Source organism: Ambystoma mexicanum, chromosome 1p (genome assembly GCF_040938575.1).
Source record: "Ambystoma mexicanum isolate Mex_15411 chromosome 1p, UKY_AmexF1_1, whole genome shotgun sequence".
Classification (NCBI taxonomy): Eukaryota; Metazoa; Chordata; class Amphibia; order Caudata; family Ambystomatidae; genus Ambystoma; species Ambystoma mexicanum.
The window spans coordinates 926,606,312-926,623,444 of NC_090921.1; positions in this window are offsets into that span (position 1 = coordinate 926,606,312).

Consider the following 17,133-nt stretch of genomic DNA (forward strand, 5'->3'; position numbering starts at 1 on the left):
CACTGTGCCATCTATATGAAACTTGTGATAGTGAGTATGTTTCCGTATCAGAGGCTTGCACAGCATGGCCTTTGTTTTGTAAACATTCAATGTTATCCCCTTATCCTTTGCTAGAGTATTACAAGTTGTTAATTGTCTTTGAAAGCCACATGGGGTCTTGTACAAAAGAATGGCATTGGCCGCGAAGAAAAGGGCTGCCAATTTCTGACCACCAAGGCTCAGGGGATCTTGGTGATTGCTATGCTCAAATCATTTACATACAGGGAGAACAATAGGGGTGCCTCTACGCACTCCTGTCTGACTCCCACATTTCTTTCAAAAGGGTCTGTTATTCCATGTAAGGTAGGCCCAAAGCCCGCAATGAGCAAATATAAAGTAGCAAAAATGAGTGCTTGAGTTTGCAAGAATAACAAAAGTTTAATACATGCAATTTCGCATGTTACATGGCTGTATCTATATGAAAGGTGACATGTCATAGGGCGTCCAAGGTTGGCGGCAAGTGGTTAACGGCGCCGGTAAAGGTGCCGCAGCCATCAATCCCTTACCGCAGCATTACCAGGCGCCCTTAGCGGGACCCGCTAAAGGACCAGCATGCTAACAACGGGCCCGTTATTAGCGGGCCCATTGTTAGCATGTTCCCCATTCCCATTGAGCCCTATGCGGGCTTTAATTGGAATGGGGATGTGTTCCCTAAATGGGGAAATACCGGGTCCTCCAAGGTTGGAGTGGCCCGGTATTTCCCCATTCAGGGAATCAGGACCCGGTATGCGGTATGGCGGTAGACATGCCGCAAATAGCGCGCATGGCTACCTCCAACCTTGTTTTGACATTGTTTGAACCACAAGTAAATCCTTGGTTCTATGCAATTTCATTGTTTTTTTTTTCATTCAGGATGAAGTACATGATTTTTCAAATGTATGTATAAATTCTTTAGGGCATTTTACCACAAATGTATGCAGGGGAGACAGCCGCAGGCCTGCAAATCCCCCTTACATATATTATTTCCTAAACCCACCCCCCACATACATTTGCGGTGAAAAGAATTCAACAAATTCTCCAACATAGTACTGGAAGGCTGGGTACTTCCTCTTTTGAAAAAAACAACCTTAGTCCCCAATGTGCCAACAAACTGCAGGCCTATCACGATAGGACCATTCCTTCTAAAAATACTAGACAGTGTAGCATATGTGCAAATCCAAAAATACAGCAAAACCCACAACCTCTTGGGCATCGACAATCTGGCTTCAGTTCTGAAGTCATGTCGCGGAAACAGCCTTGGTTGACCTAAAAACCCAAAGGGATCAGATTAGGGACAGAGGGGACCTACCATTCTGCTCCTATTGGACCTCTCTGTGGCATTCGACCTAAAAAATCACAAGATCCTATGCCTCAACCTACCTACCGATGCCCAATTCTCTAACAACGCTATCAACTGGATTGAATTGTTCTTATCAAACTGATCTATGAGAGTCTTCTCATCCATGGCAGCCTCACACCCCACCCGGTCAATTGCGGAGTGCCTCAGGGATCCTGCATATCCCCCACTTTGTACAATGCCTTCACAAAACCACTCTTTCATAGACTAGACAACTTGGGTGTCACATATACAAATTATGCTTGACGATACCCACATTCCTATACCTATGAAAGGTGACTAGAACACCAATTCCAAAGCACTTAATGCTATCTACCTAGCCATTCAAGCTTGGATGGCCCTAAACAAGCTCTGTCTTAATGACGATAAGACAAAGATCTTGATTATAGGTAGTCCTGCCAAACTTAAGAGGCTCCCATCATCCTACCAAACCTTTGACATAGATTGCAACTGCATTACAATAGCTAAATAAGTCAAGACGCTGGGGGTGTACCTTGATTCATCACTCACTCTCTCCCTACAAGTCAACACAATCACCTCGGCTTTGTCTTACACCGCCAAACTCATCAATGCCTGCAGACACTACCACACAGTGGAGAATTGCATCACCCTGGCTAGAGCCCTAATCCTCTACAGGATAGACTATTGCAATGCCATATTCGCATGCACTTCAACAAAAACCATCAAGAAGCTACAAATTGTTCAAAATAATGCAATCAGAGCGGCACTCAATATTCCTAAGTCAGAACACATATCTTTCAGCAGAAGAAACATCAACTGGTTACCAAGTAGAGACCACATTAAATTTAAATTACTCTATCTCGCACACAAATGTCTCTCAAACACGGCTCCTCGTTATTTGTCCAACCTGATCTCTAAATCAGAACCAGTTAGACCGACCTGCTCAGCTTACTTAGGACAACTGACCACACACAGACACAAAAGGCAATAAGCCGGGGGATCTAGCTTCCCGGGTGTTGCAGCCAACTACTGGAATGCCATGCCCGCAGAACTAAGGACTGACCCCTTGATATGGTCCTTTTGCAAAAAATTGAAAACCTGGCTGTTCGACCAGGATTTCAAAAACAAACTCCCCCTACTCTAAGAAGTGCTAAATCGGCCCCTCTGCAAGGTAATTTACATGTGTGCCGTGATATGATTACGACTTGATCTTTCTGCATCATGCCTATACTCACTGTGTAACTGTAGCGTTGAAATGTATTGAATCACTTTGTAACTGCATGTATTGCAAATGGTATAACCAACAACAAAGCACCTCTAATGTAACCATATTCTTAAGCTTACGAGCCCAGATGCCTGAGGTTTGGGTGTGCTATATAAATGTAATAAATAAATAAATACACAAATAAATACATGCATTGATGGAAAAACTGCAATGGAATCTTCCTATTATAAATATGTACACATTAATTGGCTGGAAGTTTAAATCCTCTAAAGGAACCTATATATACATTAAACCTATTGGCTCAAACAGCTCCCTCGTGACCAGACCAGTACCATCCCTCTAAGTATGACCCAATATCTTCCTTAGGTAAGGTTCTTCATTCTCATTGGCTAACTCTGGTGATACATTTTGCTATTTGTGAGACCCTTCTCCATTGTTTTTCACCCTCATTCTTGACCAATCCCCTCTGAGGTGCAGACAGTGTGACACTTAAGACATAAATACCTCTTCCTTTTCCCATGCAACCAGCATGTTGGTATCCCCTGATGGTTCTCAGCCTTGTAAGTGTACAACTAACAGTCCATTTTGCAACTTCTCTTTGAACACATTATGCTCCTCTTTCCTCCTTCCATGTGCGTTACTGACCTCCTGGTGACCACTACTCATCACTGTTGTTTGGAGATTAGTTTCTTAAGTGTCTGAATATGCGTGTGCTTTAATGCACTTGGATTTTCAGGACATCATTGATGGGGGGGGGGGGGGTGGGCTCAAGGAATACTTCTCCCACACCTCCTCATAACCCATTATTTTGTCCCCGTCCTGGCTATGATACTCCTTTCCCTTTGATGTCATGTTTGTCAGTTCCTCTTGTTCATTTGTCAACCCCCTTCCCAAATCCCTGCTCTTTCTAGCACCCACTCAGCATTACCGTATTCTTGCTGACATGGGTCCTTCGTCTGCTTAAACCCCAGCTTCAAGTTGCAATAGTAACTTTACTTATGTCCTACACTCTATGCCTAAAATGGAAAAACATTGCAGTAGCCGCATGTGGGATCTTCACACATGGTTGCAGCCAGGAGGGAATGAAGAACAGTAATAGGCTCCCCTTGAAATACAGATACGCTGAGTCTTTTTGAGCTGCAACCAATACAGCAAACACCAATGCCCCAGGTCAAACCCCATGATAGGAATGTCAAAACAGGATTGAACGTGCACTGGAGATACTTAAGCCTAGAATGAATTACCAAAGAATTTGGACAACTGCAGCAATTAAATAATCTATCTCCTCACACGCTAAATAAAATTTAAGATTGTCATGGAAATTGAAAGTCATGTCAAACAGCACATCAAATTCAACCATGTTCTTCTTCAAGGGAGACAGGAGCGAAGGAGGAGAAGGAGGAATGAGGAGGCTGGGTGGTATGGGGGCCAGAGGGAGGAGATTTGTGTTGGAAGACCCTGTCACAAGGAGGTTTAGTATGTAGTACTTTTTTAACATAAATGAGATGCAAGTGCATTACAAAGGGACTGTGAAGGAGTATGCACAGAAGATACAGTGGATTGGTTGGCAAGTAGGCAGAACATTTTGGAGAGTGCAGCCGTGATGCAAACCACTAGAATGCAAGTACACAAATACTCACCTCTTGCACTGCCGGCAGGACCATGCTTAATGCATAAATACAAAGAGGCTGACGTCCCAATGGAATGCTGACCACCGAGGGAACTGCTATGGAAGACATAAGCAGACAACACAAAGCAATGTGATACAGCATCTAAGGATACATGCATGCTAAATGTAGGATGCAAGCAAAAAAAGCTTTGTTAATGCAGACTTCATTGTTACAACATACAATTGGTCAAATATTACAATCGAATGTAGCAGTACCATGCACCCAGCTGTGGTTAACTTAAAGATGCAAACACCATGGTGCAGCATGCATGGCACATGCATGAGACACCACCAACACCAGTAACCCTAATGTGCTGGTACACAACATTGCATCCCACATAAGTGCATTAACACCCACATGTTTGTGGCTTTCAACTGGTGCTGCACACCGTAATGGTTGATCCATGACGAAGACAGCTCAAATGTGCCATTGATCCATAAACCCACAAACTTTGCAAGGGGCGTGAAGTGTCACTCATTACACATCATCAAAGTGCCATGAGACACACATCAGCACAACCAGCAACACCTGTCAAAGGCCACAAACAGCCGACCATGCTACCCACTACCGAACACTGATAAAAGGCACAGAATTTAGAAAGTGAAAACAGTGGCCCTACAAATCCATCGAAACTACACCATGCTCAGACCTATCATCAGAAGCACACCCAGTGAAACATGCACCCATTAAGAAGTACTGGTGGCCCACAAGACAAGTCAACCCCAATTGAACACACACAGACCTAGACTCCCATGTAAAAACCACCAGTGTCTTCTAATGCCCTTCACTTACCTGTACAGGATGCCCACCTGCCTTGCATACAATGTACACCATCAGGAGACATGTCCCCTAAATGCAATCACATACATAGTAACAACAGAAACAACATGCACATCCATGACAACACATGATTTGTTTTATGCCTGTTTAATATTAGTTATATACCTAAGGGAGCTCCACAAAACAGTATAGCAAACAATCAACAAGGGCAAGACTTCCTACCTGGTCTTCAGATCAGTAGTGAGGAAAGGAGTGATCCCCCAGAATCAAACTTTCCGCACCTTCAAGCACAGGCGCAGGGAGGAAAGACTCCGGGAAACCCTCATAGGGAAGAAAACCCAGTGATGTTTTTTAGAGTGCGCTGATGGAGTTTAAATACGCTCAAAGTCACTGGACGATGTGACGACCTGGGATACTCGAGAGTATTGTTCAGGACGCGTCACTGTGTGGACTAATGTGGGGTAAAAATATGAAAGTGTTAGTAGGTGGCTAGTTTATTCTTCTACAAACTCTTAAGTGGTGGATATACCTGCTAAGTAAACCAGATCGGTTTATTGTTGGAAGGAACGAGTAGTTGAGAGGAATGTTCAATCTTGAGTAGGAAAACACAGACAGTAATGAGTTTGGGAAAATCCGGAAAGGAGAGACTGGAAGGGGGGTTTTGGAAAGGAGCAGCTACCAATACGGGTTCAAGGATGGGAACCTGATTTGGAGGTTCCAGGGATATTGCTGCTGTGGTTGTGGCAGGAGGTTTGAAGGTTCCTGTATGAATCTGATTAGGAAAGGTAAATATGAAAGGTAGAATGATTAGGCCAAGGGAGGTAGAGTGCAACCTTTTAGGAATCGCGGGATATTGGAATGAATCACTGACTTACATGGATTGCTGAGACCCTGACTCGTATCGGGGAAAGGGTGGCGGACTGCAACCTAAGTGAAGGCGTAATGCGGAACAAAGCTTTCCTATGTGTGGATGCAGATAGAGAGAGAAAAGGTTACAAATAGCAAGACAACGGGTCCCGAATCACAGTTCTGCTGACGGTAACTCACGGAGTCTAGGCACTGTTGACAGTAGCAATGCGTCGTTGAACTGGAACTGCTGAACCAAGTACTGCTTCCGGGCTGAGAGGCGGGGCTTCACTCTGGTCTCTTGTCCGAGGGACTGGAACGTTACCTTTCGCATCGGGTGCCATATTGGAATAATGAATCCTTATCCTATGTGGGAATCGCCATCGATGCCACAAAGACCTGCCCCTGAGGCCAGTCATGACAATTTGCTACAGAAAATATGCAGAAACTGCCCACTGCAGAACCAACCGAGGGTGCCAGAGGGTGTCAGAAAATTGATTGTGATCAGCCCAAGAGTGCAGTGTACCACAATAGAGAGAGGGAGAGAGAGTGACACTGAGAGGGAAGGCCAAGGAAATTCCAGATCAAGGAGTACACTGGCTAGATCGGAGATTGGCAATGGCATGCTCTACAGCACGGTACGTGCAGCCACAGAAGAATTCCCAAAGGTAGGTAATAGAGTGACATGAGCACCACTTAAATAACCATACTGGCATGTTAGCATGCAAAGCACATATAAGCTAAGTAAGACATGCGGCAAACATACACACCAATGACACATGCTCAACATGCAAGAGAGTGCTCGTGCTTACCCGTTGACTGCTCCGGCATGGTGTGATTCACGCATCACCTTCACCCGGGACTGTTTCTCCTAATCAGGTACAGGAGGGACAGTGCCTGGTGGAGGGCATGGGGAGCATGGGGAGCATGGATATCAAAGGGTGCAGGGAGTCTCATGGGAGAATAGATTACAACAGGCATAGCGAAGTACCCTTCACACAGCACACATGTGTGATTGAACACAGACACCATATTTACCTGCACATGCTATCCTGTGCACCACCATGCAAACATGCAAGTTGACCTCACTATGCATGCCTGCATGCCCACCACTGCAAATGTCATGGCCGAGACAGCACGCCTCGAGGAAAATACAAGAAATAAAATAAAAAATAAACCAAGAAAGGCAACTCGAAAATAAAAAGTTAACAACTGGGGCTGGAGTGAACAAAAGTATACAAAAATCAAAAAAGAAAAAATACAAAAATTAAAAATGTCCATCATGGACCGAGGGTCCACCTGGGAGGGGTGATGGGCAGGGTGCATGTCAACTTCCACATGGGTGGATGCTAAAAAAATTAAATTAAAATAAACTCCTTGGGATCACGGACCAGACAGCAATGGTAGACTGGGAGGCATGCATCTGCTGGCACCACAATCCTGGGTTGAATCGGAAGATGGTAGTTGTGCTTGAGGCTGACCACACAGTGCCCTGGCCATGTCCATAGTGGCAGCGGCCACGTGTGACACTGCTAAATTCACCAGAACATTGAGGGCTTGGAGGTCACCATGTACAACATCACAGGTTGCACGGAGTTCCGCGAAGATATCCTTGGTCAATGTTAGCACCTGCGCCTGGAACAGTCTCCAGGTGGCTGCCTCTTCCACATGGATTGCAGCTCTGTGGTCCAACAATTCTTGTTTTAGGGCTTCACTGTTTGCCTGACCCTCTGCAAGCAGGTATGCCTGCAGAGACATCAGATCTTCCTGTCAGCTCCTGCTGTTGGCCTCCATGTGCAGCCTGTGGGAGCGGCATGTGGACTGCATGACCTGCAGCTGTTGCTCCACCTGTGTTGCTGGTGGGATCATCGAATTGGCCACCCTATCCATGCCCTCAGCCAAACTCTCTAAGGCAGCATCATGTCGGTGTGCGGAATGCAACATCTGCTGCTCCCACACGGTCTGTTCAGGGTGCACACGTTCTCCAAATGTGTGGGGCCCACACCTGCCTGACCCAGCGAAGTATGGCCCTTGCTGTGATGCCACTGTCCCTGGCTGCAGGACTGCAACCCTTTGGACATCTGGCCCAGGAACAAAAACAATACATGGGAGCATGGCCTTGTATCTGTAACCACCACAAATGGCCCTAACATCACTGACTGGCCGTGTGAAGGCATCTGACCCCCTGCAGACTCACGGGCCCCAGCTGTTCTAACAATTGGTGCACTTACCTCCACCAACATTGAGGACTGCACATCCTGTTTAGCACCAGAGCTACTGGAGTTCCAAGACTCAGTATCATATGCCACAAGTCCCACGATGGTCTGTAGCACCAGTGTATTGTCATGGCCTGCCACTACATGTCCTCCACTGGTGCTCTAGACTGGCACAGACTCTTCTTCCTCCTCTTCCTCCTCCTCTGTATCATGTGCATACTCACCCCCACAAGAACAGAAAACGACATGAGGAGTCATGTGAAACGTGTCTACAGTAAACATGTGAATCACATTGCTGCCATGCAACAAAATGCAGGGCATATCACCATGAGAGAAGCAGCATTCACACACAATGTACAAGGAGCCATCTGATCATGGCATATACAGACTGGCAACAACATTACATACTCCGGCCCATGTAGCCAGTATACTCATTGACAACAAACATGATTCTTGGCAAGAACATTATTGCACATTGCACTGCAAACTATTGACTAATACCAATGCAATGGGCATGATGATGTCACTCAGTGATGTGCCATTACGTGACATTTCAACAGGTTTGCACAGATATTGACACCCAAGTAAGCATCCATCAGATGCCACACCAATGTTGATCTGGCATAGGGACCTCACACAATGGGAACATGCACTAAGTGTGGAAAAAAGGAAACAGTCCAGGTTGAAGTATCACTGTAAGCATAACACTCAGCCGAGCTCTGTGAAGTGGTGAGAATAATTAAATGTAGTTGGAGATAGGAAGAAGGTACAGTGACCCACAAAAGGGACAGGGGCATGGACTCATGGAGTATGTGGTGAGTGTGGGAGGGTAACATGAATCAGGCCTCACAACAAATTAACTCCGGAGTCATTGCCATAGCGGCGGTGTGGATGTGAAAAGTCTAGAAATATGCACACTCACACATGGCATGCAATGAGGCGTGTTGGTAATCTCCTTGGAAGGTCTATGTAGCATGTAAGCACCTACATACATGTGTGAATATACAATCTACACCCTGCAGTTCATGAAGTGTAATTCCTGCTCCAGACACATGCACATGTCTAACCGGGCAGAATGACTGACATCACTGATGCAAATAACAAGATGGCGCGTGGGTTTCCTGTTGCCTTTACCAAGTGTTTTACTCCACGGTGGGAGCAAACGTTTTTAGCCTCACTTTGAGACTCCTGCACTGCGAGCTGTCCTTGGGCTCTTGCAGGACCCCTGTGCACTGGACGTGAAGCGCAGCCCTGAGGAGGCAGGACCGGTGCTAGTCACGTGGGACATCACGTGACCTATTCCAGCCATAAAGCACCCGGCCATCCACCCGAGCAGCGTTTCCTGTTGCCTTTAACAAGTGTTTTACTCCACGGTGGGAGCGAACGTTTTTAGCCTCACTTTGAGACTCCTGCACTGCGAGCTGTCCTTTGGCTCTTGCAGGACCCCTGTGCACTGGACGTGAAGTGCAGCCCTGAGGAGGAGGGACCGGTGCTAGTCACGTGAAACATCACGTGACCTATTCCAGCCATAAAGCACCCGGCCATCCGCCCGAGTGGCGTTTCCTGTTGCCTTTACCAAGTGTTTTACTCCACGGTGGGAGCGAACATTTTTAGCCTCACTTTGAGACTCCTGCACTGCGAGCTGTCCTTGGGCTCTTGCAGGACCCCTGTGCACTGGACGTGAAGCGCAGCCTTGAGGAGGTGGGACCGGTGCTAGTCACTTGGGACATCACGTGACCTATTCCAGCCATAAAGCACCCGGCCATCCACCCTTGCGACGATAAGCCCGGCGGTGACAAGGCCGCTAGCTGTGCTGTTGTGCGGCTGTTTGGCGCTGAGGCGCAAGTGTTGGATTTGGTAAGATCGGGTCTGTCAGTGAAGATCCCTATTAATACAATACGGACTGCAGTTGTTTAGTAAGCCTGTCTTTGGGTTCATGGACTTAGCGTAAAAAGTCACTCAAGGAATATTGGTTTTAGCGCGATTGCGCCTTTTATTGAATTTATTGTTCGGTTGTAGACTATTTCGTGTATATCAGTAATCACAGGTGGTTGGAATATGCGGGCAAGATTTCCTACGTTGACAATGGGGATGCCTCCAGTTATGCATCTTGGATGTCATAAGGGTCCTCTTAACACCTTGCTAACCAATCCCAAACAACATTCAAATAATAAAATTGTCCCTTTTCGCTGTTCGACTCCAGTCGTTGCTCGTGGTCGAAACAGCATGAAAGCATGAAAGCTGGTCCTAGAAGGCCTCCACTGCCTGATATTAGGTTATTCTGTAAAGAAAAACTTGCAATTTCTGCACCTATTGATATGAGAGCTCCCGCCAATTGAGTGTGCTCTACTCCAGGTCACGACCTAAAGGGTGTGCTTCGCCCGCCTTCCTCAAAAAAAGTGACTTCCAGAGATGGTGCTTGCTTAGTGCACACTAGTATTACACCCTGTGAAAGCTCTTCGTCTCGAGTATCTTTATCTGACAGTATGATACTTCATAACCTACCACTAACAGCTTCTGTTGGAGCGAAGGCTGTTTCGCCTGTCTGTGTGACCAATGATGCTGTAGTGGTTAATTTAGATATGGATCCCTCGAGACTCTCTCCACAATTGCTTCCTCAGAGAGCCATGATGAACTTGTCGCAGTCTCCTGTCATGTTTTCTGACCATAAATCCGAGTGTTCAGAAAGTGAAGACTCGTATCATGTACCGACTCCACGTCGAAATCCTATGCCAGCAGTGGCAATTGGTAAAGTGGAGGCGGTAGTGGATCCAGGAAATTTGGTGGCACTTACACTATCAGCAATGCATGTTTCCTTACAATTTTTGTCCAGACTCTTTGATTCAGTAATCTCAAAGATGGGTGATCATTCGTGTAAAGTAGATCAAATTCTAACATGGCAAGAGAGTGCTTCCATGCTTTTACAGCAAAAAAAAAAAGCTCATCCTATGCCTCAACATACATCAGTGATAAGCCGGTAGTCACTAAAGTATCTTTAGGTACTCAAACCTCTTTTGAAGCACTTTTAGTACCTCGGGTAAATAATGTTGCCACGTCTGTGGCAAATTTACCTACATCGTCAGCAGTGCCTTGTATTGCAGGTATTATTGTGGACTCCATGGTTCAGGCAAATTTGAGTCCAGCTTAACCAACGGTTTCCATACCCTGTACCAGTGCTAGAGGAGCCCCAAGTGTGCCTTATACTATCTTTACCCCCAAAATACGTATGACTGGTGCGAAATCCATTCTAACTCCCCAGTGCAAAAAATCGAAAAATCTTCCAGCTGCTAAGAAAAATGGCACAGCCCAAACAAAGAGCTTTCTCCGCCGTGTTGCTCTACCCAAAAAAGTGCGCTCATTGCATCATCTGCAGTTGCAAAAAAGTACCATCAAATGGCCTTGATACGTACTCCCGCCTCCACATTACAAGAATTAAATACCATGCCTCTGTACGCTCCACTTGATGCATTGGCTGAACTGGCAGAAGGCTTGGACTGTCAGGCCGAGGCTGCCACTCTCATGCCCACACCCATGCCTAGAGCTGATGATGCCTCAAGCGGTTTAGCCACGAGCCTGCCTTTGGATTTCCATTGACAGGAGATTTGTCGTGCTGTTGATGCGTATGTGTCTGGGCAGGTTGGTATGGCCCAAAAAATCGCCACTCCAACTGAGGCACTGTCATCTAAGCATCCCCTAAGTGCAAACAACTCATCTTTACCTAATACTGGTTTGAGTTTAACTAAAGCAGTTACCCCCACAGCTTGCCCATTGGTGTCAGGTGCAAACCTGATGCCTCAAACTGAATTACGGGGTACTACCAGTGCTGTTGGACGGTCACTCCTGGCTGAAATTGCCCCTGAACTTCTTGAATTGCTACAGGCTGTTTGCCAAAAAGAGTCCAAGTCCAGTGTGGCGCCTGCAATGGCTCTAATAAATAGGGGCTCAGAGCCCACAGCCCACAAGCCTGTAACTAAGCCTATGGCCAAGCGTCCTGCTAATTTTAGCTTACTGCTCAGTTGTAGGCCATATCCGTGCCCTCAATATGTCCTAAATCGTAACTCCATTCTGAGCATTTTTTCTGATGTGCCATCTTTAGAAGACATTAGCTCTTACGACTTGGCTCTGGTTGACTTTTGTACCACTTCGAAAACAAATGTTGTGCGAATTTGGATGGATTCACGTATCGTCCAGAACGCTATTTGGGCGGCTCAAAAACAATTGCATGATCTAGGATTTGAGTTCTCATTGGAAGTTACTGACCTAGGCGCTCCAAATCAGCAGCAATTAGTCCCCCATGTCAACCATAAAAATCATGTTTATGAGCTGCGAGGTGAAAGATCTTGTCAGATTCCTCTAAAACAGCATTAGCTAGGTCAAGCTGCTGAGCTATGTAATTTTTCTATTATTAGTTGGAATACGAGGGGTCACTCCAAGCTCTTGAATAATGATCTCAGTTCTCTAGCTAATTATAAGCTAGTCTTACTTCAGGAAACTTGGTTGACCACTGATCCCATTTGGGACGCTCATGATGTGATCTCTCTAGCGGCCAATAAAAGTTTGAGTGGCAGACCACTTGGTGGGCTTCTAACTGCAATACAGGCAGATAATAATGCTAGTATCTATCCGTGGGCCTCACCCAATGCCTTTATTCAAATGACAAGACTTAAATTATCCACGACATTATATGCCATTATTAACCTTTACTGGAATCTAGTGGGGATTACGGTTGAATGCTTCTTGAAGGCCTTAAATGACATGCTGAACGTAATCCTATTGGATGGTTTGGCTCAAAAACTTTTTATTGCAGGAGACTTTAATCTGGATTGCATCAATTCGACTAAACAAAGTAATTCCATTCATATAAAACAATGGGAACAATTTAGTAAACATCACAATCTCACAAGGCTGAACGGAGCTTTCCATTCTGACATCCCTCCATCCTCAACATGGTCCGGGGCTCATCGTCATCTATCATTGACTATATGTATACGAATGTGTCCCTGTTCCATGATGTTGTGGATTTCAAAATTGTGCATTCAGAGCTGAGTGATCACAAACAACGTACAGCTGTCTGGCAGTATAGTAGCAGTTGTAATATGCATAGAGACAGAATTTTGCAAAGTCAATTTTGTGTTAACAATGCCGGTAATAGACTGCGATGGACTGAGAAGTCAGTAGAGGCTTTTCATTTCTATTTGACACAGGCAGTAGCTGCTACAGCTCTCACTACTGACTCCCCAAATGTTTGCTATTCTGATATGCTACAAGTGTTTTGGTCTCAAGTCCCTAGTTTCTCATCAAAACATTCTATCTGTGTTCAATTTTGCACGTCTTTGATTTAGAAACTAGAGATCGCAAGCGCCTATTCCGACAACAGAATAGAAATGTACTGAATCTTCCAGCTAATAATCGACACAAACATCTTTCCAACCTTAAAACAAAGTGTAGAAATTGGGTGAAGGCAAGGCGGGCAAAGCTTTAATAAACTGATAGTCAGCTACTTTTGGCTGCTGTCCAATATAAGAATATCTCTAAAACCTGGTCTTATCTTAACCAAGTAACTTCTGGCACTCAAGCAATAATCCAAGCAAATGAAGTCTCAGAGCATGCCTGGATTGCTTATTTCTCTAATCTTTACAAACTGCCTGTTAATGACGCATTTCTAGACAGTTCTCATTCTTTGCCTAGATTCCATTTAGAATTTGATATTGAAGATATTCTTTTGTATATCAAGAAAGCGAGCAATTCAGGCGCTTGTGGTCCAGATGGTTTGTCCAACAAGATGTTCAAAGCCTATCCACAAGTGTGGAGCCGTATTCTGTTCAACATCTTTAGACTCATCTTGAAGTCTCAACAATTACCGTCGTCCTGGACTCATTCTATCATTGTTCCTATTTATAAAAAAGGAGATAGGAAAGATCCGTGCAGTTATCAGCCTATTGCATTAGATGCGCCAGGAAAGATCTTTTCTTGACTGATCTTAAGAGACTTCAAGAAGTGGATTTTGCAGGTCCACCTTAATGACCCATTTCAATCAGGCTTTGTGACTGGACTAGGTACCATCCCTAACATCATCACGCTACAAATGCTCCTTTCTGATCACGCAGCCCAAAGGCAGACCTTGTATCTAGCATTTGTAGATTTCCAGGTCGCTTTTGACTCAATTGATCGATCACTGTTACAGCAAAAGTTGATCAAACATAATTGTCCATCCTCTCTATTATCCTTAATCACTCTATTACATTCTAATACTACCATGCAGGTTCGACTTAATTTGAGTGGTGATCTGACCTCGAAATTTCAAACATTCAGAGGGCTGAAACAAGGTTGTATCTTGGCGTCTTCCATTTTTAATTTTTTCATTTACGACTTGGGAGTAACTCTGAGTCAAATTGTGAGTGACTCTCCCCGCTTAGGCTGGCATAATGTTCCTTATTTGTTTTATGCCGATGATTTCATTCTTTTTTCAAAAACCCATACTGGTCTTCAGAAACTTTTGCATGGCCTTGAAACATACGTAGATACGAACCATTTGACAATTAATATTAATAAAACCCAAATAACGGTTTGTAAGAGGCATGAAAGTTGTAAAGTTAAAACTTTTTATTGGCGATTACACAATGTTCCATTAGAACAGGTAGCCAACTATAAGTATTTGGGCACTCTTATAGTGGATACTTTACCAAGCGTTGATCCTGACATAGAGATCCAGGGCAAATTACGGTCCTTGATTGCGCAAGCAAAGATACTTATGGCCAAATTTGGCAAATTTACGTGTAAACATATTCTCACCTTCTTTTTTCAGAAGGTGATGCCAATCTTGACCTATGGGTCTGAGGCTTGCAGTCCTAAACCTGTGGAGTGGTGGGATAGAATTGAATCCTTGTTTTGGAAACAAGTACTACATTTACCAGCTTGCACACCTTTACCATTGATTCGATTTGAATTGGGTTTACTCTCAATGTTCTCGTTTGTAATTTGGAAATATTGTGCCTTTTTCTGTAAATGTCTATTGTCTTTAGAATGATCAGACATTTTGGGAAAGGGCGCCTGTCATCTTTTAGAGCAAAATCAGGCTTTTTCAAAACAATGGTGTATCTTTACTATGAATGCAATGTCTGTTGCCTCAGTTGATTTAGAGTTACTTTTGAACAATGAAGCTCGTGCCAAAATGAAAGTCCAGCAACATGATTGGATTCTGACCCAAAATAAATATCTCAATTATAAGGATTTTGATTGAGCGCTATTTGGGCACAAGCAATGTAGAACAATGTCTGATTATTTGGCCAAATTTCCTTGTTCAAAGACTCATCAGAAGTTTCTCTGCTTTCGGTTGAACCTTTGGCCGACATTAGATGTTCAGGCTCGCAGAAATCAAATTATGCAATCAGAAAATGTATGTCGCTTTTGTAAGAATGTTGACAAAAAAGAAACGCTGGAACATTGTTTAGTGTTTTGTACAAATTTAGCCATTATCCGGAAAAAAATGTTTTGGAAATTTTTTTGAAGACCAAAATGCACATATTCATAAGAACTTGTGGCATTGTATCTTTTCATCAACTGCCTTAAGGACCAAAATAGTAATTGTACGATTTTTGGATGAAATATTTAGTCTATACTCATAATTAGCATATTTGAGTTAAACTAATTTCGAATTCTTAACTGTGGTGAATGAACAAACTGCAAAATTGCCTTTATGAATTGTAGTGTTTTGATATTGTGATATCTCTTGATATTTGAAATGTTGATTTTATTAACCATATAAATAAAAAATAAAAAAAATAAAAGCTATCATGTTGCAGATGTTTGGTGGGTATGCTAGTGGGGGATGAGTACTGTCACACGGGCATGTGCAACTGATGTACAGCACATGGGCTGTATCCACTTCATGAGTATGCGGGACACCATGACATGCTTCATCCCAGGGCAGTCATACAAATGCACACAGAAGCACAACACATTCATACATCATTGTTATCTTTCACTACACATACTCAGGATGCACAATCTCAGTCACTCAGCGGACATGGCTTTGTAATTTGCCACGACTTGCACCTGTTCCGGTAGAATGAATTGCTCATAGCCTCTTCATGCAGGGTCAGCACCTCCTCCTATGGTGACCTCCCTCCAGCTGCCATAGCAGAGGCGAGTTTGGCACCCATCTTGCACTTGGTGCAATGGGTGAGGTTATTCCAGCACTTCATGACATGAGCAGCAGTGCGCTTCTCATACCCTAAGGCATTTATCTCATCCGTGACATGCTGCCGATGCACCATTCGTTGAGCAGGTGCATGTGTGCTCCCCAGTTGCAGGCGCATGTCATGGTGGTGCTCTGTCACGTAGTCCATGAGGATCTGGAGTTCTTCATCATCAAAGTTCCTGTTCCTCAATGTGGCAGTGCCTTGTGCTGTGCCATGGGGTTGAGACTGTTCCTGCTGCTCAGGCTTTGCCTTCTTGGCATGTGGGGTTGGCATTAACCCTGTGTGGCTGGGACCACTCTGGGCCCCACATGCCAGACCACTAGTGGCTGTGGAAATGGCATAAGTCACAGGGGCTGGGCCAGCTGCTTTAGCTGCTCACCCCTTGCCCTTTGGGGCTGGGACAGCTGCTTTAGCTGCATGACCCTTTCCCTTTGGGGCTGGGACAGCAGCTTCCACTGCACATCCCTGGACCCTTGGGTCTGGGACAGCAGCTTCCACTGCATGTTCCTGGCCCTTGGGCCTGGGACAGCTGCTTCTGCTGCACGTCCCTGAACCCGACCCCGGCCACCTCAGCCACCTCTCCCTCTTGGTGCCTTTCCACTCATGTTCCAGGTGTAAGTGAACAATGGATGGCTCACCAAGCAATTGTCCTGGGCAATTAGAGTGAGGGGGCAGTGCATGTGATGGAAAATGTACTTCTGTGGTGCAGCAAGTCTCAACAGTACCCCCAGGTGACAAAAATATGGGCTGCGTAACGCACTGACACCCCAAAAAAGTGAAATTACATGCGCAAGACCTCCTGGATAGCTTTCAAAAAAATAAAAAGCATTACGCGATATGCAGTGACAGCCACCAACAC